Raw genomic sequence first — 18,072 nt, 5'->3', positions numbered from 1 at the left:
TGTTGGTTACGATCAGCTGGCTGTTTAGTGGAAAGACATAAAAGCCTGAACAGGCACGGAGCAGTGGAAAGAGATAACACTAGAGCCATTCTGCTGGTAACAGGCTTCAGAGGAGCTCTGCAGGCTGTCCCAATCCCCTCCATAGCTACAGCTCAAGTTGCCCAGGCTTTGACTGGCTGTCCCTGACATTTGGCCATAGATTCTACTGGCCTGCTCCTTCCATCCATGAAACTGATGGAAACTCTGCTTTTAAAGTGCTCTGCAACAGCACACAAAGCTCTGCAAAGATATGCATGGAAAGACTTCCAAAGTGGATACCAAGGCTGGGGAAGATAGAGCTTCAGCCTCCTCATGGCCCACAGGGCTTTGCGAAGGATTCTGACAGCTACGGAACAGCCTCAGTCACTGACAGCAGGAGATCCTGAAAATTAAGCACAGGGAGAGAGTTTGAATGGGAAAAGGAAAAAGGTTCAGCTTGGAAAGGAAGAGCAACCACACAGAGCTGTTATTACTGCCCTGAAATATTCCATGTCATCACAGAATAGTTTGAGTTTGAAGGGACCTCTGGAGATCACCCAGTCCAGCACCCCTTCCAAGGCAGGGGCACCTGGAGCAGGTGACACAGGAATGTGTCCAGGTGAGTTTGGGATGGCTCCAGAGAGGGAGACTCCACAGCCTCTGGGCAGCTCTTCAGTGCTCTGCCACCATCAATGTAAAGATGTTATTCCTCCTGTTAAGGTGGAACTGCTTGTGTTTCAGTTCATGGCCATTGCTCCTCATCCTGTCACTGGGCACTGCTGAAAAGAGTCTGGCACCTTCCTTGGCACCTCTCTGAGATATTTACATGGATTCATGTGATCCCCTCTCAGTCTTCTGACTAAACAGGCCCAGTCTTTTCCTTGAAAGAGAGATGCTCCAGAACTCTCATCTTTTTGACTCTATAGTGGATCCTCTCCAGAATCTCCTTGTCTGTCTTATCCAGATCCTCAATTTGCACTCTTACTTTGACTGCAAAAGTATTTCCTGATCAGTTCTTCTCCACAAGGGCTCTCCACAGAATGTACACTTTCTATAATACTACAACTGGTTTATTTAGGGTTATGGACTCCTAATTTTAAGTAGCACCACTATGCTGGTATTCTGCAGTATGGATAACTCTCTTGGCAAAGGGATCTTCCCTCCTCACAGGAAACAGCTATTTCTGAAAAAAATACTTTCAGGTGGAATAAATGAGCCTGTATTGAGAGGGTGTCTGTTACCTGTAGCAAAAGAAGAGCACAGAATTTGTGTATGAATGAGACCTACAATTTTACACTCTTCTTGTTAAAAGCAAGAAAATGGTTTGTTTGTTGTGTTGTTTTCTGGGAGAGTTTTTTATGTACACTTAATTCATTTCAGTCCTTCAGTTAAAGACTACAGACTGTTTTAAAAGAACTGAACTTGGTAGGTTTTACAGGATGTTGTCATCTGGGCAACAGACCTAGGGCTTTGGATATTTACCAGATTATGAAGAATTAAAATCTGCCTCAGTGTTGGAACCACCCTGCCACAAACACCAAAAATGTGACCAGCATGGCAAGAGAGGTGTGTGGAAGAAAAGTGGATGTAGCGTGTGGATTTAAAAGGTTTTGGCACCACTTTCAAGGTATGCAACAAATTTATGAAATTTGTTTTATTACCCACATTAATGGTGTTGCTGAGTGAACTACTGATTTATTTAGGTCCTCTCCAACAACTTTTCAAGAGTAAGTTCAGCTCTGAAATACAATAATACCTCAATAAATTAACTCCTTGTTTCAGAAATGGGGGAGCAAGGAAGCTGTCATGGGACAGGTGCTGATGTTTAAAAAATAAGACTAATTACTACAAAACACTACCAAATGGAAAAGAAATCTTTGATTCATCTGGGAACTGGGCACACAAAACCTTGTGGAATGAGCACCATGACCAAAAAATTAAGAAACCTAAACAATAACAATAATAATTCTTCTTTGATTCCAGGTGAACATCGGTAGAATAGGATGCAAGAAATGCAGCACAGAGACTATCAGAACTCTTGATTCAAGAGACCACCCTGATGCCCAAGCAGAAGTTCCAAAAGGCTGATGAATCAGGACACTTTCCTGGGCCACTGACCCCATTTCAGCATTGTGGACCTGGTTTGATGTTTTGGCAAGGGAAGTTACACAGACATGAGCTCTTCACACACCCCTTGCCTTCAGATGAGAGTTCCTGACCAGCTTTATTTTCTAGTGTGGACCTGGCAAGCGTGAGATGAGGTACACAAAGACTATCCTGTACAGAGGTGTGAATAAGAAGGCAGGTCTGTAGATAAACTAAGTACATAAACTTATTTAAGTGCTGTAAAAAGGAGATAAGACTTCTTCATGGGATTTCAAGAGCATTTAGGTTTCTAAATCCTTCAGATTTGCATGAGAGCTGGGACTCAAAATCACTTCTGAGATGTCCATAGAGTCACATGTGCTTTACAAAAGCTCTGTTCTGCAGTGGTTGCCCCCAAGTCACACCAGGAATGAATCCAGCTCTCCCAAAGTCCAGCATAATATTTAAAACCAGTTTACTTGTTGCTAAGATTTCATCCCTCCTTCCTTCCTTCCTTCCTTGAATTCAGCATGGAAACTTTGCAGCTTCCTGCTGGAAACCCCCACACTCCTGATGCTTCCTGGTTCAACACCAGCAAAGCGAATGTCAAGTGTTAGCCCACATCAGGACAAGGACATGGACATTTTAGTCCCATTCAACTTCTCAGATAAAATTCTTATTATCTTGCTTCAACCCACTGAAACTTTGCCTTGACCTGTGCTGGTGCCAGGATTTCACAATTCCTGTTTTACCCCAAAAGCAAACACTGTATCTCCAAGATTTTTTTTTTTTTTTTTTAAACAGGCAGTAGAACAGCAGCAGTCACCACAAAGTTGGACATTTCACAGCCCACGGAAGGGGTCTGGCAGTAGCAGCTGGTGTTAACTGCAGAATTGCAGAGGGGCTACTTAACAGGAGCTACTTAGCCTGGCACTTCATGCACAGAGCTATTTCTGCCACAGACGCTGGAAAAATGTATTTGCCAACTAAAATAATCCAAGCAGGTCCCTTATGCCCAAGCAGAGCTAAGGAAAACAGCATCTAACATCTTCCACAGAGAATCACAAAACCAGAAAATATTTCTGACATCTGGGATACTCAGGGTGAAATTCCTGCCCTGTGGAAGTCAGCACCAAAATGCCCATTGAGTCAAAAAGGGCCAGGATTTCATTTTCAGATTCCACAAATAGTCTTAGACTCCTTTGGCTCAGGATGAAGGACCGGGACGGCCAAGTAGGCAGCACAATCCGTTCCTGAGTAAGAAGAATAGGCCAAATTCAACAATACTGCAAGCCTCACTTACATCAGGCCTGGACCAAACCCAACGCCTTGTCTTGTTCTGCGGTGTTAAGCAACAGCTGCTCTTGGATTTGTGATCCTCATTCACAGCACTGCTACCGCAAATCCGGAGCAGGAAGCACAATCTTCCTAGATGGCTCTTATTCCAGGAGCAAGGAGTCACTGGGATGCCACTCAAGAGGGCACTTTAGGCTTAGAAGACAAGAAAAGTGCCAAGAAAACTTGTACTACGGAAAAATCTTGGTCAAGATATTACTTTTCCATAAACGAGTGCCAGGAGGTTTCATGTGGAAGCTGCGTTTCCTCCAGGGAATTTAAAACATTGCCTCTGCTGTCATCATTCTCTGGTGGTCTGCTTAACGAGGTGCTTCTGCCGACGGCATCCCAAAGCGCGCCGTTCCCATGGTGCAGAACCGTGGTCTGGGTCACGGATCCCCACGGTGCTGACTCACCTCCTGTGTCACTGTCACCCTGCATGGCACCGCCCTGGGGCATGCAAATGCCTGCATCTCCCTTTCTGAGCAGTCTCCACTGGCACAGGTCCGACAGGGCTCCACACACCAAGCAACCAAGAATGTGCAACAGTCCCCAGCTGTTTTATCTTCCCAGAATCCAAAAGCACAGGAAAACCTGCTCCACACCAAAGCTGCTTCAAGAGATAGAATTCATCTAATCCTGCCAAAGCACCCACCAGCATAACAGGGGAATCTCCTGGAATCCCACAACTAAAATTCTGCAGCTGGAGAATCCCAGAATCTGCTCAGTTCAATGTGAACCTGGCTTAAACAGCAGAGTCTGTGGGGTTACTTCAGATTTTGTGGGTATGGCTGGGTATAGACTCTCACTTGACATCCCTAACGCAACTAGGAGTGAAGCAGAAATAGCTTTGGCCATACCAGAGAGCAAATGTCAGCTGGATACCACAGAACTACATTAGAATGTCAAACACAGCTAAAATTATAGCAGATTCAGAAAAGGTTGGGAAGAATTAGACATAAAAGAATGAAATGACCAGGACAATTTTCTGAAGTCTTCCTCTTGGAAAAGAACTATTATTTAAATTCTTGGGTAGTATTTATTCTGCAGAGCAGTGCACAGAAACAATGGGCTCAGATAAAAATAATCAGGTACATTTTTATTATATTTAGATAACATAACAGTCCTGAAAGAACTCTCACATTAACAGAAAACCTCCTGGCTCTGGTGGTGTTATTTAACCTCAATCACAGAAAAGATGCTGAAGATTTTTTCTAATATGAGATAAAAGCAAACAAGATAAAAATATTTGGCTTTGGCTTTTTCTGCCTTTTCCTTAGGGAACAGCCAAGATTATTTGTGTACTGGACAAAGGGATGCCAACCCCGATGCTTACTTTGTTGATATTTTTCCATTATACTTGGGAACAACATGGATAGCCTTGTGAAATGTAACTTTATTTCCCAGCTTGGCACAGCATCCCTGTGCCAGACATGGATTGTTCTCTCCGTTCTGCTTCCATCCCAAGGCTCTGATTAATGTTCCTGTTCTCTCTCTATGATCCATTTTAACCACACGTTTGGGAAGTGGGGCTGGATGTCACTGACTACACCATGGAAACCTCATTTTCAGACAAAGTTTCTGACTCCTGCTGGAAAATGTGTCACAACCATCACAAACAACAAGCATCAAAGGAAAACATTAGAGGCATCCCAAATTTGACTACACAAGTCCAGCTTTGTTTCTAGAAACCAGGAATGTGTGTTCTCCTTTGGAAGCTGCAACAAGGTGCAGTGTGGTCAGGTTGGTACTACCTGCAGAATTAGGTATCTTTCGAAACGATCTGCTGATGGTAAGGGGGAGAAACACAACGAGCTGCTCAGCAGAGACAGCTTTGCAGAGAACAGCCATGCCTGATTCCCCAGCACCTTTACTACCCACAGTGACCACAACGTCAATTTGGTCATTTCTCCACGTGGCTGAAGCCAGAGGCTCAGGCAGACTGAACTGAGCCACTGGTGTTACAGCAGCACAAAATGACAAAATATCCCAGCAAAGCCCAAATCCAGGCCACTGCCAGGGGTGGGAGAGCAAATTCCGGGAAGGTCTTTCCTCAATAACTACTCTTACCTGTGACTAAATAGTTACAGAGATGCCTTTCTGTCCCTTTAAACCCATCACCTGCTCCAGCTCATACCTCAGTTGTGAGGCCTCCTTGAACAGTCTCTGTCAACCAACCACAGATGAACATCCCCATCAAAGACATCCTGCTCCTCCCCTGCTCCACAGAGCCTTATCAAAGATATTCCAACGCTCCCAGGAGGTCTGGAGAGCTCCACACATCGGTACAAGCCTGAGGGCACGCAGGAGGCTCTGCCTGGAGCTGGCTCCCAGCCGGCTTTGAGGTTTTGCTGTGCTTCAGATAAGCATTCAACCATTCAGGTGCTTATAATAATGAACCTTCAAAACATGTTGGGGTTCACCCATCTCTACACATAACCATCTACACACAGTGCACAGAAACCTGCCAGCGTTAGCAGCGAGCGCGCAGGACCTGACTTGCTGCAAACATTGGTTAACATTTCCTTTCTTAGCCACTGAGGAAACAAACTCTTCAGGAAAAATCTCCTCTTTGGAATAATTAATTCATGCAGTCCTGCAATATTGTTGTGCAGGTTCTAATCAAACCCTTTTATTTTATCTTAACTAACAGAGCTAAACTACAAACTCCAGCTGCCTGTACCCTCAAAGAGAAGTGTTCAGAAAGTCAATAGCTAAAGAAAATCAGTGCATGCTCTTATTGCTAATTTTAACAAAAAACAAAACAAAACAAAAAAAAAACCCAAGCAGTGTTTTTAAAAGTACATTAAGATTAATTTCAAAATACATTGTTTGCTAAACACATATAATTCTGTTTCTGTCAACTGGTCTCATAAGGATAAATCACACATGCCTTTCTGGTTACCCTGGAAAAAAAAACCCAACACAAAACACTCTGAATCTGTGTGTGGTTTCTCACCAGTGAGGGAGAGACATCAGTGCTCACAGATCAGGAATAGCTGCCCTCTTGCAAGCATGGTGGGTTCTGTTTTTTCCAGCCTCGGCCTTTGGGTCTGAGAGTTACCAAGGATTTTCCATCCTGACTTTTGGTTCAAATCAAGTCCAGATGGTACCACTCAGAGTCAGCATTATCTGGAGTCTTTTCAGTGGCTGGTAGAGCTAAAAATGTTTTGAGGTTAGGAGGGGTCAATCTGATATCCTGAACAAGAGGAGCTCACCCCACCATTTTTGCACCAAACCCATGCCAGACAGCTGAGCCACAGAAGAGCTTTGAAAAACACATCCAATCTTGTCTGAAAGACCATAGGACAGCTGGACAGATGCAGATTATCAGATCCAGTAAACTACATTTGCACTGTCTGGTATCAATATTACAAAACAGCCCTGCTATGAAGGTCAGGGTCAGTCCCTTTCTTCCTGACTTCCTAAGATACAGGTGCACATAAGGGAGACCAAAGAAAAATATTAGAACAAAATGTTGAAGCTGTTTCTAGAAATCAGAAATAAATCCCAATTTCTTAAAGTATGTGTGCTTCATTTTTATTTCCCTATGTATTTTCCTTTTCTCAGCTAAAGCAAATTCCATTCTTATTATTTCCCACTTTTTCAGCTCTATTCTTCAGGGACTTTTTGCTTTATTTCAAACAGCTCTGAGGTTTTGTACAGTCTGACAGTGCTGAAAGATACAAAATTTCTTTTGTGCCTTGTGTTTACCTCTTTTGCTTTTGTAAAATTTCGTAAGCCTTGAAAACTACAGAATGATAAAAGCAAAAATAGGTTGTAATTACATATGGAAACTAGAATATCAGACTCACCTGAACAAGCACAGGCATTTATAATACCAAGCTATCTTTCTTTCAGCATAGCCAAAATCCATCAGGAAAGGGGAAGGAGAGATTATTTCCCTTCCCTTTTGTAAGCATCCTACTTAGCTCAAGCTTTTGCAAATCATGGAATATTGTACTGATTTATTCACAAATGGTTTCAGAAGTCACAGAGATGACCAGGAAAATTAGACAGATTGCTTTCCTGGATGCTGTGTTCCAGCAGCCTGGCTAAATAAAGGCATTCTGATCCAGTTATTATAGTAATGGCTGTAGGCAGGGAACCAGAAAATTCTGGTACACCAGTGACTGACCCAAGGCGCCCCCTGAAGCCCCAGCTGCTGCGGCTCTGTGCCACGAATCCTGAGATGAGAAGCTGCAGATTCTGCAGCCTGAGCACCCAAACTGCCCAGCCCACAGATGTACTCATTACTAACTCAAACATTCACCTTTAAAATCTGCTCTCAGTTACATCCTGCCAAAAACACTTCCAAGACTTCATTCTTCTTGTTCCTATGGGCCACTCTTTTCCACATAAGAGCCACCTCCAACCTTTTTAACTGGGCTCTATCCCATCTCTGGGGTCTGTGCCCTCAAATCAGCCTGCTGCTCAAGTAGGTGCTGAACATTCAAGGCAAAGATCATCTTCCTGAAGTCATCCATCCAATGTTCAACATTTATACTAAGAAATTTAAGCACATTCCAAGGACCATGTGAAGGCATAGCCTGAGAGGTAGAACACGCCTCTTGCCACAGTGCCCTTTAGCTGCAGTCATGTAGCTGCAAATCAGAGAGCACCAGATCATCCTCCTCAGTTATTTCACTCTTAGTAGCACTATTCCATTGTGGAGATATTTAATTCCATCACAATCTACATTCTCAGATAAACATATCCTTCCAACAGGAAATTAAGGAAATTCAGGATATTTACTTATCAAAAAACAATAAAAATCTTAATTTTGGCATGAAGCATTTCCCTCCTTACCATAGCAGAGGATTTAAGAACATACATGATTTTCAGCACATGCACAGTCCTCGTGACACAACTGCTTAAACCACTACACTTGCTTAAATGTGTTTATGAATTAATATCAGGATAAAAATTCATTCTGAGTGGAAATTCGGCAGAGACGATTGTTGAGGGTTAGGATTTTTCCTTTTCTTTCTCTCTCCCATAGAATTTTGTCCCATCTGTTGCTAAGAGATGATAACGACCGGGACTTAAGAGCGACATAGGAAATGGCCAAGGTGTGGGAAGGGTGCAGATAGTTCTCTCTTACCTGAGGGGTTTTCTCTTTGGAACAGCAGAGATACCCGAGATTTTGGCCAGGTGGTAAGGGGCTGGGCTCGGCTCCTCTCGCTGTCGGCATCAGAGAGAATGGTCGAGCTGTTTCTTACTGTGGGGAGAATTCACAGCCACCACCGGAGCCCAGCCCTGTCCCGCTTCTTCCTTACCCTGAGTGTGGCTCTGCTCGTAAGAGCGTCCGATGCACTGGGACCTTATAAACACCTGGCCTCATGGAAAGGACCCTCACCATCTGCTCAGGTGCCTCAGGGCAAAACCCAGGGCCCTCAGAGCCTTCCCCTCCCAGGGGAGATCCTCCCAGGGAGCCTCTCCCGGCCCTGTTCGGGACCGGGCTGCTGCTGCCCAGCCCCGCCGCTTCTCCGCCACCGCTCAGGGTTTTTGGCTACACCGTAACCCCAGCCTCCCTGCCTGCCGGGATACCCCAGTGCTCCCGCTAAGGCTGCAGAGTTTCTGCTACATTTCCACTGCTCCTCTGGGCTCTGCCCGCCGCCGCCATTCCAGCCGCTCCCTTCGCCCTCCAGCCCGCCCGCCATGGCCGCCTGAGGGAGCCGAGCTGGCGGCACAGCGCCCCCTGGCGGCGCGGGGAACCATCGCCCCCGCCCCGCCCGGCCGGGAGCCGGCAGCGCCCCTGGCGGCTGCGAGCGGAACTGCAGCGAGGGGAGAGCGCCCGCGGGCGGGAGCGGCGGGGCTGGGGGTCCGCTCTGCCTGGGGCTGCTGCCCCTGCGCTCTGCTCGCCTTTGATCCGTGCTAGGAGAGAACTGGCACTGCTCTTCCCGAACCTCTGCCTCACAGCCCCCTTCATTTCCGAGTTACAATAATTCCGAGGGAAGGGAGCCACCTTTTCCGTTCCAAGGGAGGTTCCTGCCTTCCCTGGCAGACACATCTTTCAAACCAAGACAACAACACAAACCTGGAAACCAATTTCTGAATATATTTGGAAAAACTTAATTCAGCTGTATTTGACTTTTCCAGAACATACAAAGATTTAGTTAAGAGATTTCAAGCTCTTTCTGCTCTTGGTTCTCCTGTATTTCAAATAAGCTTTGTTTCCCCAAACCAGAATTTGTTCAGTGATTAATTGAAGATTAAGGGTTTTCCCAGTTTGAAAAAAAGTTATAAAAATAAGCAAACAAATAGATTACCCTTATAGCTTCTCTGGGCTTTTGGTGAAACCAAAGCAGGCTGTGATGGAAATTCTGTCAGTCCTGACTCATTTTATATCCGCTTATTTGTTAGTCAGGACAAATTCACAGTCCGGAGCACCACTGGAGTTGCTCCAAACAGGAATCACCAAACTTGAGAGAAGGCTTGGCTCAGCAGTGTGAGGGGCAAGAGGCATGGGACTAAAAGCAAGAAAACTGCAGGAGAGCACATCCCAGCTGAGATCCCACTTATCTGACACGATCTTTCCTTGGGTGATACGTTGACTTTTTTTGGCTGCCTCTGCCATTGGTTGAACTCTTATTCATCAGGGTTTAACTGAACTCATTAAACTTGAGGAGACATTTGAGAGCAATGTAATTGATTCTGAAGGAATCACCATCCATGGTGGAAAAGCTGAAGGCAGAAAGCAACTCCCCTTGGACACGGCTCGGAGAACAGGCTGAGTCAGCAATTCTCCTGTGCTCCTAAAGACTTCCTCTACCTTCAGGCACTAATTTGTCTGAAGACTTTTGTAAGGCTTTTGCTAAAGAGAACCAGAAAGGCTATGAAAATGTGCTTTACTGGTAACACTTTCCATCTGTTCCCTGGGAGGCAACGGGCAGGGAATGGTGTGTTTGGAAACACCCCAAACGAAAGCGCTGGGGCTGTCAAGTCTGCCCAGGGCTTTTGAAAGTGAAGCTGTCAGTGACTTCACTGAGGGGGCAAAATTTAAACTCCTATCACTCAGAAAATGTGATTTCCTTGCTTTTTATCTTACACTTGGCTTTCAGGGGTTCAAGCAAGATTTTCCAGAGAAGATGCCTATGACAAATGAATAAGCAATGCTGTAGGTGCAATATTCCTACCCGTTCCTGAGAGGAGCATCATGGTACAGTGCTGGATGCAAGAACTGCTTTGGGTTGGTGGCTTTTTGGGGGGTTGTTTCAGAGTTTGATTGGTTGGTTGCTGTGGGGGTTTTGTTTTTTGTTTGTTTGGGTTTTTTGTTTGTTTGGGTTTTGGTGGTTTTATTTATTTATTCATTTCAGTGATACACCAGTCTCTCATTCACAGCACCATCTGCATGGAATAACTTTTAAAATCAGCCAGATCATCATCTTGGGGGGAAAAAAAAGGCCAAACTCACAAAATAACCAAAAATATAGCATTTAAGAAAAACCAATCCCAGCCAACCAAGAAAAAAACCACCAAACAAAACAATGTCAATAACACTCTTCATTTTAGCATGCATATGTCATTCCATTTCTATTTTTATCCTGTTAGAGCTGATCAAACTTTTGTAAATTTTGAAATTTTATCTTATTTTTAGATTCTAGCAATCAAGGACTGCTTCCAAAAGATCTTCAGAGAAAATATAAGCACTCAGTAGCAATAACTCATGGAGCTGAGACTTCATTCCAGAAGCAGGCAAGTCAAGGACAACAGAGGTATTCCTGTAGTTCCTATACTTAACAGAAGTATTTTGTTCAGATTAATCTGTGTTTTATTTGCTATGTAACCTTATTTTTATTCCCTATTACACCTTTTCCCAAAGTTTAAAAATATATTTATTATTGTAAATCTTCAGTCACTATCGAATATCCACAGCAAAGAAATGAGGAGACCATTACTTCCATTTCAGTTCTCTGTTCCAAATTCACAAGTTTTTATCTTAACTGGCTGACTATTCAAGCCACATTCTTAACCTTTGCTGACAACAAATAAGCCAAATCATATGGCATTAATACCTAAGGAGCTGTTCAAAAGAAAACTAACATACACAGTCTTGCACCCAAAAGATAAGGAAGTGCAGAAAGTCAAAGCTACACCACAACTTGCAGTAGCTGTACCTTAAACTAAAGCCATTTATAATGCCAAACTATGCTTGATACGTAAGTCTCAGACATATATTCAGTTTCTATATCATAATATTTTAGCCAGTCTTTAGCAGACAGAAACCATGGGAGGAACTAGCTTGAACTAAGCGATGTTTTTACTAGGAGCCAGCCCTCCGGCAAGGTGAAGATACAACACCGTGTTTCACAAAGTTAATTCAGTTTGATGCTCAATACAGACAAGATTTTCTTTTCTGCTCGGGGAGATTGGCACAGCATGAGCCACTGGTTCTGTTTTCAACTTGTAGTTGAAACACTGAAGGTCTTTAATGCAGCAGTGAAGAACAAATCACAAAGGAAAAGCAGTTGACCTTGGAGAGATTTAGAGAAAAGGAACTTGAAGTGGTCTGTGCTAATAGCCAGGATTGGCAAGAATCTGAGTCCACAAAATATTTGCTTAAAAGTGGTTTGGGTTGAATTTATTTTTTTTCCCTTGATTTGTAAAATCAGTGAGTGAAAGGAACAACAAACTAGAGAAGACAATGTCCTGCAAACCTCAAACAGCCAAGTATGGACTCAAATCGAGGAGAATCCTCAAAAATTTATCACATATCCTCCAAAAAATAGAAGCCCTCTGGCATTACAGGGAAAATTCCAAGGCTTTCAGTACAAACTCCCACAAACCCATGCAAAAGACAGATTGGGAAGTTTGCTTAAGAGGACAAGGAATATTAGCATATGTGTGTCAGTCACCTATCATCCCACCTTCAGCTGCAGCCAATCTCTCATGCTTCAAAGAGAAGGGAAAGAACCCCAACCCATCCACAAATGAACCAACAAATGAATTGGGATCAACAACAGCAAAAACAATAAACCATGTTGTTCATACTAAGGGAAAATAAATCCTCCCTGGTTCCTGTGAGCTTCCTTTGCTTTCTTGTGTTCTGACTTCCCCAGCCACCAGGTAAGTACAAACAACTGCTAGTGCAGGCTGGAGCAGTGGAAAAGCCAGGGAAAGTCAGGGATCATGTTCCTTTGAGATTCACACCTGCATAGAGAAGTAATTAGAGTGAGCACAGGCTCTGTATCATTATGTACCATGGACAATATACACATTGCAATTGGTTTGCAATGAATTCACTGCAGTGTCTCCTGAAGAGCGCTTGCTTTGGGAATATTTACAGCACAAGAAAGTGGACCAACACAGATCTATGATTGGTCTATATGAGGATTTCCATGAAAGAAAGCTTAGGGGTTTACTATATTTCCTGTGGAAGATTCCCAGTTCCTAGAACTGTCTGGTTGTTGCTTACAACTTCTAGTACTTAGCTCTGGTTACACAGGGCAGTCCGGCTTGAGGACAGCCAGACTTCTCCAGGTCAGTCATTCCCCTCATTTACACCTTCTGAATGGCTGGTCTCAGCTTTTATTTCAAACCTCTACTTTTCCTCTCTCTCTGTGCAGTCACCAGGCCACTTTGAACTTTGGAATCAGACCGAGTACATTAGGTAATCCACAGATACAAAATTCAAGCCAATTTCTCCCACCCCAGTTATCCCCCTTCACTTTTCCTAGAATTTTTCTACTCCCTTTCTCCTCCTAGCCCTTCTGGCTCCCCACATTTGCTTTTAGGCCTATGAGGGAGGAAGGGGAGATGGCAAACCAGAAGGGTAGGGTCAGCAAAGCTGGGCTCAGCCTTGGCAATTTGCTGCTGTATGAACTTGTTGCTATTCCCTTGCTGCGGAGCTTGGAGCTTGCAAGGCTGCACAGTGCCATTGTCCTCCTGCCAATGCTCTTTCCCCACCAGGCCAGTCCTCATTAATGAAGCCCAGCTGGGCTCCACTGACCTTGAAGCAGGTACCCCAGGGCTGGCAGCAGCTCCTCGTTAGACATCAGCCTCGCTCAGCCCACTGGAGGGTGAAGGCAGCCACCGAGGGCTGGCAGGGCCAGCACGTACGGGCTGCTAGGGCAAGGAGAAGTCAGCAGAGGCGGGTGGCGTTTCCCCCATGTCACATTCCTTACCCTGTTTCCCCCAAACATTTGGATGTGACACACAAAAGGAGCTACAGGCACCTGCAGCAGATGATTCAGCTTCAATAGAGGAAGCTTATATGGTAGTGAAGGAAACTAATCACGGTGGCTCTAGGAAAACAAATAAGCGCTGAACAGGTGCCAGCAGTGACTTGGCACTTCCAGTCAACCTCGCAGTTCATTTCCAGTGCAAGCTGGGAGGTGAATACAAGAAAGATTTTCCTGTTCTACATGTGTCACCCTGCAGAGATCTTGGAAATGACAAAGTAGAGAAGAAAGGAAGCAGCTGAAGCGGCTCAGAGTGAGGGGATGAGAGTGTCACCCTTTGGGATCTTGCAAGGACAGCATACCCAGATCCACGTCTCTGGGCACCATAACCTGTATCATTCCCAGCTCCACGTGCAACACCAGCTGCAGAGAGAGGTGAACAGGGAGCAGGTGGCTACTTTGGGCACACCAAAACATCCCCACTGACGGTGGGGAGCCCTGAAACCACAACCTTCTTCAAAAGTTAATAACAAGTTAGTTAATAATGCTCCGGAGGTTTGCAGTGGGGAAAGCTACACAAATGGTGGGAAGTCCAAGGTTTACCAGCAGAGCAGTATCATGAACAAGTCTGAAGAGGGCTGCTGGGTTAAAATCACATAATTCTGAAATAAAGAAAATAAAAGCAAAAAGATGAGCTACACTAATGACCATCGATCTGAAATACAAATTGCAACAGGCTACTACTGTTTATAATGTTGACCTTGCTTTTTTTTTTTAATAAATCCACTGTGAAGGACAGACATACCACCTACTGCCTCATCCACCAGACTAAGGACTGAAGCTATTTTTGGCATTCGTTATGGTCCAGGTGGCCCATCTGGCCTGATTCACTCGGCCAGTTTTCCTTTCCATCTGGGAATTTTGACCCTCGTGCTTTCCAACTAATTGTATCACATTATCTCCTTTTTGTTCCCCACTTCCCTCGCTGCAAAAGGTTGCAAAAATCTCATGCGCTGTGTTAGAAAGTCTCAATTAACCTCTAACCTCGCTTCAGTGCATGCGGCTTGGGTTACTTCTCACACCCAACCGTGGGCCCATTAACACGTTGTCGTAAAACAAAAACTGTTTTGACGGGCTGTAATTGCTGCTAAGTGATGCCGAACAAAGGCGCTCTTGTCCCGGGGCGGCCGGGGCTGAGCCCCGCTCCCAGCCCCGCTCCCCCGGCCCGGGCTCAGCCCCCCCGGATCTCTTTAAGCGCCTGAACCAAGGCGCTCCCCACCGCTATGAGCTGATGAAGGGGCCGCAGGACACCCCGCAAACCCGGCACTGCCCTCGCAAGACCCGCAGGAAGATTTGGGCAGGTGGGTTTTATCCCCCTTCCCCCTCCTGCAGCAAATATAATTAGTTTATGTTAGCTGGAAAAGGTCGGGGGTGACCGAAGGGCAGGGCCCTTTTTGTTTTTAGGCAAGATAGTGGAATAATTGCTTGACGCTCAGATCTGCAGGTGCTTTACGAAGCTCATTTGGTGCTGGCAGCCCGCAGTGAAAGCTGATTTCCCTGGAAAACGCCGGATTCCATGTGACAGGCTTTATTTGCTGTGGCAGGAGTGATTGTCCATTCATGCCATTCATCATTACTGTACCTGTTACAGTCAACACTTCCTGGAGCCGCCAGTCCTTTTAACACTTGCTGTCCTTCCCGAGGCTGGCTATCCGCAGGAGCCTCCACATGCAGTTCCCAAGAGGACACAAGGATGCCATGGGGGTTTGTGACTTCCAGCTGTCCCACCAGGACACCAAGAAAGCCCGCACGGACAGCGACAGAGCCACAGGGTGTCCTGCAGGCACTGACGGTCTGGCCAGCCCGACTGTGTCTCCAGGCACCCTGTGACAAGTTCCCTGCATGAAGCAGGTATTTCGGGCCCAGGCCACCTCTCAGTCAAGCTGCAGGAATGGCAGTGTCCATTCTGCCAGGTGTGCTCATCCAAGAGAGCTCTAAGTACACACAGTTTGTCAAACATGCCGTGATAAAAACCCTTATGCCAAGGGAAAAACATAGACCAAACATTCCAGAGACCTCCTTCAGGCTGAAGGGAGGATCTTGCTGGAAATTTGTTGCTTGTGCCCATTCAAATTCAAGTTTCAATGAAACTATCCAGAAGATAGAAATGGCACATTTAGCTATCCCTGCACTGATCTCAAAAGTTATTTTCTACTTTCAATTATGTGCAGTTCTTGCATGTGGAGCCTCCCTGACAGACAGCCTGGCAGCGTCCTGTCCTTAATGCAGAAACTTCCTCCTGCTATTCAAGCTGATTTTCTGGCTGCAATTTAGTCTCATCACTAATTGTCCTACCTGCTACAAGAACAGAATTATCCCTCCTTCCTCTGCAGAAGCCTGTGCACAGTGAAGATCTCTCTTACACAGTAGAAGACCCTCGTTACGCAACTGCATCAATTTCCAGAGCATAACCAGAAAACTTCTTGTCCTTTGTGCAAACCCTCAACCATCAAGTTCCTGTTTGTAATAAAATAAAAATCACCCCATCTTTTTTAATTCCAAACATCCCCCCATTCCTTCAAGTGTCTAGTGGGCTGTTATCTTTGTTTCTTGCTGTAAGTAACAGCTAAACAGCTTCTAGCATTAGCATTTCAAAGCAGTCTGCACTTGGAATCACACCAAAATAGCAATTCCAGATACTCTGGAATAGCAGTTTTGGTTAATTTCCAGGCACAGACAAGCCTTAAGATTTCACCTCCTGATGTTGCCTGCACGGGGTTGCTGACCCTAAATCTCAGCACTAGCCTCCTGTGCCTGGAGGTACCACCTGGCCTCTAGGAAATCAAACTCTCTCACAGCCAACAATTACAGCTCAGACATTTCCACATCAGTATTTCTGGCCTACTGCACTCATTACTGGTTTATATCTTATTTAGCTATTTATCTCCTGGCTGAGGAACAATGTTTCTAGAACATTATCTGAGCCCTGATTAATAATGCACAGATATTACCTAACCAGTGTCAGCTGGCACTTCTCCATGGCTCTGCACAGAACTGCTTTAATTTCTATCAGGTGAGGATCTGGCCTGCTTAAGAGTGTGTTAACAGATGACAAAGCCCAAATGTGTTTTATCTCCAGTGATAAATGTTGCATTACACAGTGCATGTAGGATATACCTTCTCAGAAATGTGATCTTGGCCGAAGCGTGTACTGGGCACAATAACTGGAAAAATGTAGATATTTTCAAGTAGGAGGGGTTAGAAATTGCCAAGAGCTGTCAGTTGAAGCCTGAATTTAGGCAATTTGTTATTGCCTAAGTAGCAAGTGGTCAGATCTATCAGGACAGTTTAAAGAGACAAAAATCAGGTCTCTGGCCTATTTTTGCAGACAAGGAAGGAAGGAAGGGAGGCATTCACAGGTGAAAGCTGGGAACCTCAGAGCAACCCAGAGCAAAGATAAAGTGCTGGCTAAAGACAAACATAAAAGTCAGAATCCAACATTTCTCTGCCTGTTTTGGAAAGCTAGTATGCATCCAGGGAAGCATATGATACAAAACAGAGGATCTGAAGAATCTGAAAGCAAAATAAACTGAAGGTGTGCAGCCTGTCCATTTTCTGAATCAGTCAGTGAAGTTTAGCACCTGAAGTCACACCTACATCCCCTCCTAGGTCTCACTTGGTGGCCATTGCAGGGTGCTTTCCATCAGGATTTCTCTCGTGAGCTCTAAAGCCTGCCAGAGGAATGAGTACAAGCACACTCTTCCTCCTCCCACAGGTCAGGGTTTGTACCTGCAATCCCAGAAGAAATCAGCCCCTGCAATCAGGACAGGTGAGTTCTCTTCATGGCACTGCTGGGTAACCCTTTTCTGTCTGTTCTTTCTTTTTGTATTGAAAAGTTCTCCAAAGAGACAGATGATGCACATTTCTCTTTCAGGAGATCCATGTTATAGATAGCTCTGCCATTAGACACTGCAATTTGTATAAACAGTGCAGAAAAATGATTCATTAAATGCATTTTTAGTCTTCAAGGAAGCACTTTGAGGATGTTTTTCCCAGGGCCAGCACTTCAATAGAAAAGAAAAGGAAAGATCAATGTTTGACTGTCATATCACAACTTTTGGCCTGTATAGCTGCAAAATGTTCCTCTGCCCCTTTCACCCATGATTAACCAGCATATTCCACTAAACTGCTGAAGCAAAGCCTATAATTAGGTTATTATCTTTAAGAGAGGAGTCTAATTGTAGGACAACAAATGCCAAGCACATGAAAGATTACTCGTGTCTTACAAACAGATGACGATACCTTCCAACACATGCTCCTTTCCGTGTGTGGAAGACTTGGGTGCCAGTTTCAGACAGGACTGGATCACTGACAGCTACTCAAAAAGACATCTGGAAGTGGATGATCTCATGTGGTGAAAAGGGACAATAAATTAACTACACGAACAAAATCATTTTCCCGGCAGCAAGGAAAGAAAAAAGAAAAATAATTCGACTGTATGCAAGTGGAT

At 44.8% G+C, this 18,072-nt stretch overlaps 1 long non-coding RNA gene across 1 annotated transcript; it reads left to right on the top strand.

Moving 5' to 3' along the window:
• Nucleotides 1-14,705: 14,705 nt before the first annotated feature.
• Nucleotides 14,706-16,843, top strand: LOC147655165 (uncharacterized). The gene is made up of 2 exons (XR_015282025.1): nucleotides 14,706-14,923; nucleotides 15,059-16,843. It is a non-coding gene; the product is annotated as an uncharacterized LOC147655165 (long non-coding RNA).
• The last annotated feature ends 1,229 nt before the right edge of the window (nucleotides 16,844-18,072 follow it).

The sequence above is a fragment of the Cyanistes caeruleus genome, chromosome 2 (assembly GCF_971803275.1).
Source record: "Cyanistes caeruleus chromosome 2, bCyaCae1.hap1.1, whole genome shotgun sequence".
Lineage (NCBI taxonomy): Eukaryota > Metazoa > Chordata > Aves > Passeriformes > Paridae > Cyanistes > Cyanistes caeruleus.
Note: the sequence above shows the minus strand (reverse complement) of the source record. Positions and strands in the feature narration are given on the sequence as shown.